Source organism: Physeter macrocephalus, chromosome 4 (assembly GCF_002837175.3).
Source record: "Physeter macrocephalus isolate SW-GA chromosome 4, ASM283717v5, whole genome shotgun sequence".
Lineage (NCBI taxonomy): Eukaryota > Metazoa > Chordata > Mammalia > Artiodactyla > Physeteridae > Physeter > Physeter macrocephalus.
This window is the reverse complement of record NC_041217.1, coordinates 75,140,472-75,148,919: the sequence shown is the minus strand read 5'-3', so window position 1 is coordinate 75,148,919 and position 8,448 is coordinate 75,140,472. Positions and strand designations below refer to the sequence as shown.

Below are 8,448 nucleotides of genomic sequence, written 5' to 3'. Positions count from 1 at the left end.
AAAATTAGGCAAAAGATACAAACAGGCAATCCACAGAAGAAATCTAAAAAGCCAGTGAATACAGGAAAAGATGCCTGATCTCATAGCGAAAGCCAGGGCGTTGCAACGAAAACCCAAAGCAGCCAAAAAAACAAATAAATATATTAAAAAAAAAAAAAAAAAGATGAGGAAGTACTTAACCATCTTTAGAGACTTTCCCACATGTGCATAAGGAGACACACAGAAGAATACATTGCAGAATTATTTGAAAGAGGAAAAGAACCTAGAACAATCTAAATGTCCAGCAAGAGAAAAATGGATGAATATATTGTGAAACAGATATGCTACGGGATATCATACAGCTGTGAAAACAAGCCACAGCAAAAATTTCCACGTGGAATGGAAGTGAAAAACTGACTTTTGGCTGTGAAAAGTCCTAATAATGTATACTTTATTTATCTTGAAAAGTTAAAAAAAAGAGAAGTTTAAAATAAAAGACTTGTTTATCCTCTAGTCTACAGGAAGTAAGTTGACAAGTACTTTTGATGTGATTTGTCTTGGCCACACTAGCTGCTGAAGGAGACTAATTATGATTTTGTAAATCTTTCATCTATTAAAAACAGAAAAGTGTAAAAAAAAGAATTATACTAAGTTTCAGGGATTAAATGGATATTAAAAATTTCAATATTTAATTCTATCTGTATGAGGACCAGATTAAGTGACACATGAACCTAGGTCTTGAAAACTATCTTAAGGCCCTTTCTGAGGTTCTGGAACCTAAAATTTTGCTGTCACCAAAAGAGGAAATTGAAACTCTATAATGATTCCCAAGCAGTATCAGTTCTAAAAGAACTTAGCTGGCTAATAATAAATCAGCACAACTGGTTTTGCCGTTTTTCACAGAATGTTTATTGAGCATCTGTTATTAACCACTAGAAAGAGTTCACATTTATTGAATGCTTACCATGTGTCAGGTGCTACTTTATTTCTTGCTGTGCAAAAATTATTTATTTTTGTGTGTCAGTATTTATTACCATGTGGTAAGCAGTGTATTTAAAGCTACCAGGATGAAACAAATTAGTAAGACATGGCCCTGACTTCTATGAATGTTATAGACTAGTGACAGACATATAAACAACTGATATCAATATTATTAATAATATCAACCATAATAAAATAAATATGAATTATGGAAGCTCAGGAATGAGTCATTCTTAATTGATTTTAGATGTGGTTTCATTGAAAACAGCTCTGAAAAATCTCAGTGAGCAGAGAAGACTAGGGATTGGGGTGGATGAGGGATTGGAGAGATTTGGGTTGTGGGTGAGGAGTAGGGTTAGGGGAGGGAGGACGGCATATCAGGCTAAAGGTTCTGGGTGAACAAAGGCACCGAGAGAGCTGCGTGTGTGAATGGTAAGGGCTGCAGTGGCTCTAAATGTAGGGTGCAAACACATATACATGGTAGAGCTGAGGACAGAAAGTAGGTTGGAGGTGAGTCCTGGAAGGCCTTGAAAGCCTCTCATGTCCCTAGAAGTTCATATTTTATTTTATAGACACTCAGGCATTTAGTGGGCATCAAATATTTTTTAGTAGGAGAAAGACACTATCAGATCTATATTTTAGCAATATTCCTCTGGCAGTGGTGTAAAGAACAAATAACAGTTGAAGAACAAAATGGAGATGCAAGAAATTGGAAAATCAACATTTAGGAGACACTGCACATACTCTATTTCTTCTCAAAGAAAGAATACTTAATGGAAGAATGACTCCTGAACTTTTTTGAAGCTTGGGTATGGGTTTGGCAGATTGGGAGATGTAAAATGGCATTCAGACACAAAGAACAATATACTGAAATGTGTAGGCATGAGAGACCACATTCAATAATCTGCAAGTAGTTTTTGTTGAGCTTTGTAAAGACCTAAGACAAGCTTGAGAGATGTCTGACTTCCAGCTAGGCAAATTTACACATTTCTATTATTTTGATTTTTTTTTTTTTTTGTCTTTCTGCCTAAAGAACATCCCTTAGAACTTCCTTTTGTATGGATATGTGGGCAACAAATTTATTTCATTCCTGTATGTATTTGGGTTTATTTCTAGATTTTCTATTCTGGTACATCAATATGTATATCTATCCTTGGCCAGTATCACACATTTATAATATTTTAATATCTAGTCAGGTTAGTCTTCCCCTTATTACTCTCTTTTTTTAGATTTTTTCCTGAAGATTCTTGCTTTTTATTTTTTCCATGTGATCTATTGAATTAGCTTGTCAAGTTGTCTAAAATTCTGTTGGTATTTTTATTTGGATGACATTAAATTTATATCTTTAATTAGGGAAAATTGACCTCTTTATATTATTGAACCTTCCTGTCTAAGAATAAGAGGTGCCTTTATATTTTGTCAAGTATTCTTTTGTGCCCTTCTTATAGATATTGCCCATTTCTTGCTAACCTCTTTTCTAGGGAGTTTATTTTTTATTATTTTTGCAGTTTAAATGGGGTCTTTTCCAATGTAATCTCTAATTGGATGTATATTTGAAAGCTATTGATTTCTATTATATTAGTTTTTGTACTCAGCTACCTTACCTTGAATTCTCTTTTGGTTTATACATTTTTCAGTTGATTTTTTTGATTTTTTTTTTTTGAGTATGTAAGCATATCATCCACAGAGGTAAATTTTACCTTTTTCTTTCTCATTTTTACCTCTAATTTCTTTCTTATCTGTTTGCATTATGTAATATCTCCAAAATGATGCTAAGTGATAGAATTGATAGGTCTTGACTTAGAAATATGATTATTTTTATAGATGCATGAAATTCCCTTATAAAAATGTATATAATTTATTTAATGAAACTCCAATAAATGAACATCTATATTGTTTCCAGTGTTCTCAGTTACAAATTATACTGTAATTAATGATTGATTTTTTTTTTTTTTTTGCGGTACGCGAGCCTCTCACTGCTGTGGCCTCTCCCGTTGCGGAGCACAGGCTCCGGACGCGCAGGCTCAATGGCCATGGCTCACGGGCCTAGCCGCTCCGTGGCATGTGGGATCCTCCCGGACTGGGGCACGAACCCGTGTCCCCTGCACCGGCAGGTGGACTCTCAACCACTGCGCCACCAGCGAAGCCCAATGATTGATATATATATATATATTTTTTTTCTTTGCTGTACGCAGGCCTCTCACTGTTGTGGCCTCTCCCGTTGTGGAGCACAGGCTCAGCGGCCATGGCTCACGGGCCCAGCCGCTTCGCAGCATGTGGGATCCTCCCAGACCGGGGCACGAACCCGTATCCCCTGCATCGGCAGGCGGACTCTCAACCACTGCACCACCAGGGAAGCCCCCCAATGATTGATATTTTGACACAAAGAAGTTTTAAAATTATTGTAAATCAAATCTGTTATTACATATTTTTTATTTCTTTCATAATAACAATATTAGCTAACATTTATTGAGCTTAACTATGCAGCCCATACTGTGTTAAATGCTTTACATATCCTTATTATTGCAATTTTACAGATATCAAATAACTTCCCCAAGGTAACCTAGCTAGTAAGAGGCTGAGCCAGGAAGCAGACCAGGTCTTTTTTGTTTTTCACTCTCCTTTTATATATTTTATTATTTACTTTTATTTTTAACTTGGTTATAGAATATTTTAAACATATATATGAAAGGCGAGAGAGAGTAGTAGAGTGAAGCGCCACATACCTATCATCCAGTGTTAACAATTATCAACATTTTCCAGTCTTGTTTCATCTATCCCTCCTCATTTTTTTTCAGTATTTTAAAGCAAATCCCAGATATTACTTTACTCATATAATGAGGGATTATGTGTAATCCCTCATTATACATCTCTGAGTGAGAAATTTTTTAATATAACCACCATGCCATTAGCACATCCAACAAAATAATTATTTCTCAATATCATTTAATATTTAGTCCATTTAAAAGCCTCTCCAATTGTTTAAGGTGTCTTTTTACTGTTCGTTTACTCAGATTAGTATCCAAACAGTTTTACACATCGCATTTCGTTAAGTCTACTGTATTCTTTGACAGTCACCTCCTCACCCTACACTCCCCCCAGACACACATACTTTTTTTTCCCATGTAATTGATTTCATGGAGAAGCCAGGTCATTTGTCCAGTAGACTCTCTCATGCTCTGGATTTGGCCGATTGCTTGCTCTTTCTGAATCCAAGGTCCTAGTGCTCTTAGCTACCACAATATACTGTATTTCTCATTATCCTTCGTAGATGTTGTGAGAAGTAAATGAAAACTTACAAGTGACAGCCCAGTAACTTTTTAAAATTTTATTTTATTTATTTAGTTTTGGCTGCTTTGGGTCTTCCTTGTTGCGTGTGGGCTTTCTCTAGTTGTGGTGTGCAGCCTTCTTATTGTGGTGGCTTCTCTTGTGGAGCATGGGCTCTAGGCACACGGGCTTCAGTAGTTGTGGCACGCGGGCTCAGTAGTTGTGGCTTGCAGGCTCTAGAGCGCAGGCTCAGTAGTTGTGGCGTACGGACTTAGTTGCTCTGCGGCACGTGGGATCTTCCCGGACCAGGGATTGAACCCGTGTCCCCTGCACTGGCAGGCGGATTCTTAAGCACTGCACCACCAGGGAAGTCCAGCCCATTAACTTTTAGTGGCACAGGTATTATAGTACTCTGGGGTAATTTTATTTTTTTACAGTACATATCCTTTTTGCTGAACCTTCAGGCTCTAATGCCCTTGAAAAGCCTTTATGAGTCAATGACAGCCTTCATAATACTTACAAACTAAGTTTGTCCATGGACTTCAGGAATCTAATTCTTCACCTCTGGACATTTATAGCCTACGGTCTGCTTTCCTGTGTCGACTTAAAGAAAAACACACAAGGTAAAAGTTGTGAGTTAAGTTTTATTCAGGGAACTTACTGAAGTTTTATTCAGGGAACTTACTGAGGACTATAGCCTGGGAAATAGCCTCTCAGTAGCTCTGAGGGGACTGCTCCAAAGAGATAGGGGGAGGACCCAATATGTATATGATTTTTTTTGGCTGGAAAATACATGTAGTCAAGCATACATCTTGTTAAAAGATTACTGCAAATCACAACAGATATCTCAAGTTAATTATTTTAGTGCTTTTCTATACATGGGAGATGCAAGAATCTGGGGACATTGAAATTCTTCCTTAGGTATGCATCTTAACTCTCTGTTAAGCACAGAATGTTTCATCCTATTTTTCCCATCCTGAATTCCCCTCAGGGGGCACTGTTGGTGGGAGGGCCACTGCACTGGGTTACCATTTAACCCTTTGTGTAATGGGATAATGAGCGACACTCTTGTTCTTTTTGTTTACACCTGAGACTCTACATGTGGATTTAACAGAGCAAAGATGCTATGCTTTTGTAGATAACAGAAAATTCTAAGGAATTAACTGAAAAATTATTAGAACTAATAAATGAGCTCAGCAAAGTTGCAGGGTACAAGATCACTATACAAAAATCATTTTGATCTCTATACAGTAGCAGAACAAACTGAAAATGAAATTAAGGCAATTCCATTTACTATAGCATCAAAGAGAATAAAATACTTAGGAACAAATTTGAAGAAGTGCAACAAACTTCAGTTATAAAATAAATAAGTCATGGGTGATCTCAGAGAGGCAGCAGTGAGTGGTGGTGCAAAGCGAGATCTTAATTCCCTACCCAGGAATTGAATCTGGGTAGCCTGGATGAAAACCGGGAATCCTAGCCACCAGACCAGCAAGGGCTAGAGGCTAGAAGCTATTTTTCTCTGGCTCTTGCCCCCAGTGAAAAATGCATTTCTCATGGAGGTAAAAAAAACTGTAAAAACAGGTACAAAGTTTATTATTAGAGACATAGCACAACAACAAGTGGGAAAGCACACAGAGAAACAGTTTGTTTAGTTAAGGTAGAAGCAAGGCAGAGATACACACCGGGAGAGAAAGGGTGTGGGCGTCCTCCCTAATGAGGAGGAGCGCAGTAAAGAGGCTATTAAGTCATTTATATAGGGCAGTTCTTCGGGGTCTTTGTCTTCCTTCTGGCCAATCATCTTGCTTTTGTCCCCCCTGGCTAATTTGTTTCAGGACCCTCCCCCTAGGTGCGCACATACCTCTCAGCCTAGATGGATCTCGATGAAAAGGCATCTGGGAGAAGCAAGACTCATTATGGCCTGGCGTTGTCCCCGGACTTTTGACCCACCAAGGAGCCTTTCTGCGTATGTATAGTGTCTCCCTTGCCCCAACGAGAGGAGGAAAGCTGAGACTCTTGATCCTTTACTCAAACGAGGTTTTGCCTCTCTCTGTTAGTGCCATGACTGTTATCTTAAGGTGTCCGCAAGAGACAAAACCTGGCTATTTACCCTGTTTCTGTTGTTACTTCCATTTTGGAGGGCAAACAGGAGGCTGATTGTAAATGCCTAACCTGGAGCCCACCTACCTCCTGTCTCAGGAAATGCAAACAGGAGGCTAGTTGTAAGTGTCCGACCTGAAGCTCCTCTTTTTCTTGCCCCAAGAAATGTAAATAGGCGGCCAGTTGTAAATGTCTAACCTGGAGCCCATCTATCTCCTGCCTCATGGGGATGTAATGTACAGCATGACAACTATAGTTAATAATACTGTATTGCATATTTGGAAGTTGCTAAGAAAGTAGATCTTAAAAGTTTTCATCACTAGAAAAAAAATTCTGTAACTGTATGGTGATGGATGTTAACTAGATTTATTGTGGTGATAATTTTGCAATCCATACAGATGTTAAATCATTACGTTGTACACCTGAAACTAATGTTGTATGTCAATTATACCTCAATTTAAAAAAAAGAAAGAAAAAAAGAAGTGCAAAACTTATAATCTGAAAACTACAAAACACTGTTGGAAAGAAATTCAGAAGACCTAAAAAAATGGAAAGACATTGCATGTTCATGGACTGCAAGATAATATTAAGATGCCTATACTCCGCCAAATTGATCTATAGGTTCAAAACAATCCCTATCAAAATGCTAGCTGGCTTCGCTCTCGTGGTTCCTCTGGGGAAATAAGGATGAAGCAGGGAGCGGGGCGATTACGCAGGGGGCGGGGCGATTGCGCAGGGGGCGGATCCAGCCGTGGCTTCTGCCACAGCAGCCACCACCATCTCTGTGCTCGTGGCGTGGGAAAGGAGGTGTGAATCCCGGGCGCAAGCCGGCGGCTGCACCGCTGCTTGCAGGGTCGGCGGCGGGAAGGCGATGGCGGATACAGATAAACTCAACATCGACAGCATCATCCAACGGCCGCTGAAAATGAGAGGGTCCAAGCCTGGTAAGAATATGTAGCTACAGGAGAATGAAATCAGAGGACTGTGCTTAAAGTCTGGAGAGGACTTTCTCAATCAGCCTATCCTACTAGAACTTGAAGCACCACTCAAAATATGTGGTGATATCCATGGGCAATACTATGAGTTGCTTCGACTTTTTGAGTATGGTGGTTTCCCGCCAGAAAGCAATTACCTGTTTCTTGGGGACTATGTGGACAGGGGAAAGTCTCATTGGAGACTATCTGCCTCTTACTGGCTTACAAAATCAAATATTCCGAGAATTTTTTCTTCTTAGAGGAAACCATGAATGTGCCAGCATCAATAGAATTTAGGGATTTTATGATGAATGTAAAAGAAGATATAACATTAAACTATGGAAAACTTTCACAGACTGCTTTAACTGTTTACGGATAGCAGCCTTGGTGCATGAGAAAATATTTTGCTGTCATGGAGGTTTATCACCAGATCTTCAATCTATGGAGCAGATTCGGAGAATTATTCGACCAACTGATGTACCAGATCAAGGTCTTCCTCCTTGCGATCTTTTGTGGTCTGATGCCAATAAAGGTGTCTTAGGCTGGGGTGAAAATGACAGAGGAGTGTTCTTCACATTTGGTGAAGAAGTGGTTGCAAAATTTCTCCATAAGCATGATTTAGGTCTTATATGTAGAGCCCATTTGGTGGTTGAAGATGGATACGAATTTTTGGCAAAGAGACAGTTGGTCACTCTGTTTTCTGCACCCAATTATTGTGGAGAGTTTGACGATGCAGGTGCCATGTTGAGTGAGGTTGAAACACTAATGTGTTCTTTTCAGATTTTAAAGCCTGCAGAGAAAAAGAAGCCGGATGCTACGAGACCCGTAACACCTCCAAGAGGTATGATCACAAAGCAAGCAAAGAAATAAATGTCATTTGACACTCTCTGTTGGGACTTATATAGTATATAACCTTCATTTTTAAAACTGTAATGTGTGTTGGTCAGCTTGCTCAAATAGTGTTTGTGCCCCGCCCCCTTCCATTTTTGACTTAATAAATGGTATTTGCTGGTTATAACAGCAAATGACTCTCCACTCCCAAGGAAAAATGTTTTGTTTAGTTCTCTGTTCCCTTTTTTTTTTTTTTTTTTTTTTTTTTGCGATACGCGGGCCTCTCATTGTTGTGGCCTCTCCCGTTGCAGAGCAC

General features: G+C 39.0%; 1 protein-coding gene and 1 pseudogene across 2 annotated transcripts in view; both read left to right on the top strand.

Annotated features, from left to right (window-relative positions):
- The first annotated feature begins 6,104 nt into the window (after positions 1-6,104).
- CTSS (cathepsin S) overlaps positions 6,105-8,448 on the top strand; it is a 43,423-nt gene continuing 41,079 nt past the window's right edge. For both annotated transcript variants that reach the window (XM_028488871.2, XM_028488869.2), the window contains exons 1-2: positions 6,105-6,193; positions 8,082-8,142. The gene's annotated coding sequence lies outside the window, so the exon portion shown is untranslated. The remainder of the gene's footprint in view (positions 6,194-8,081; positions 8,143-8,448) is intronic.
- LOC102980077 (serine/threonine-protein phosphatase PP1-gamma catalytic subunit-like) lies at positions 6,187-8,353 on the top strand (annotated as a pseudogene).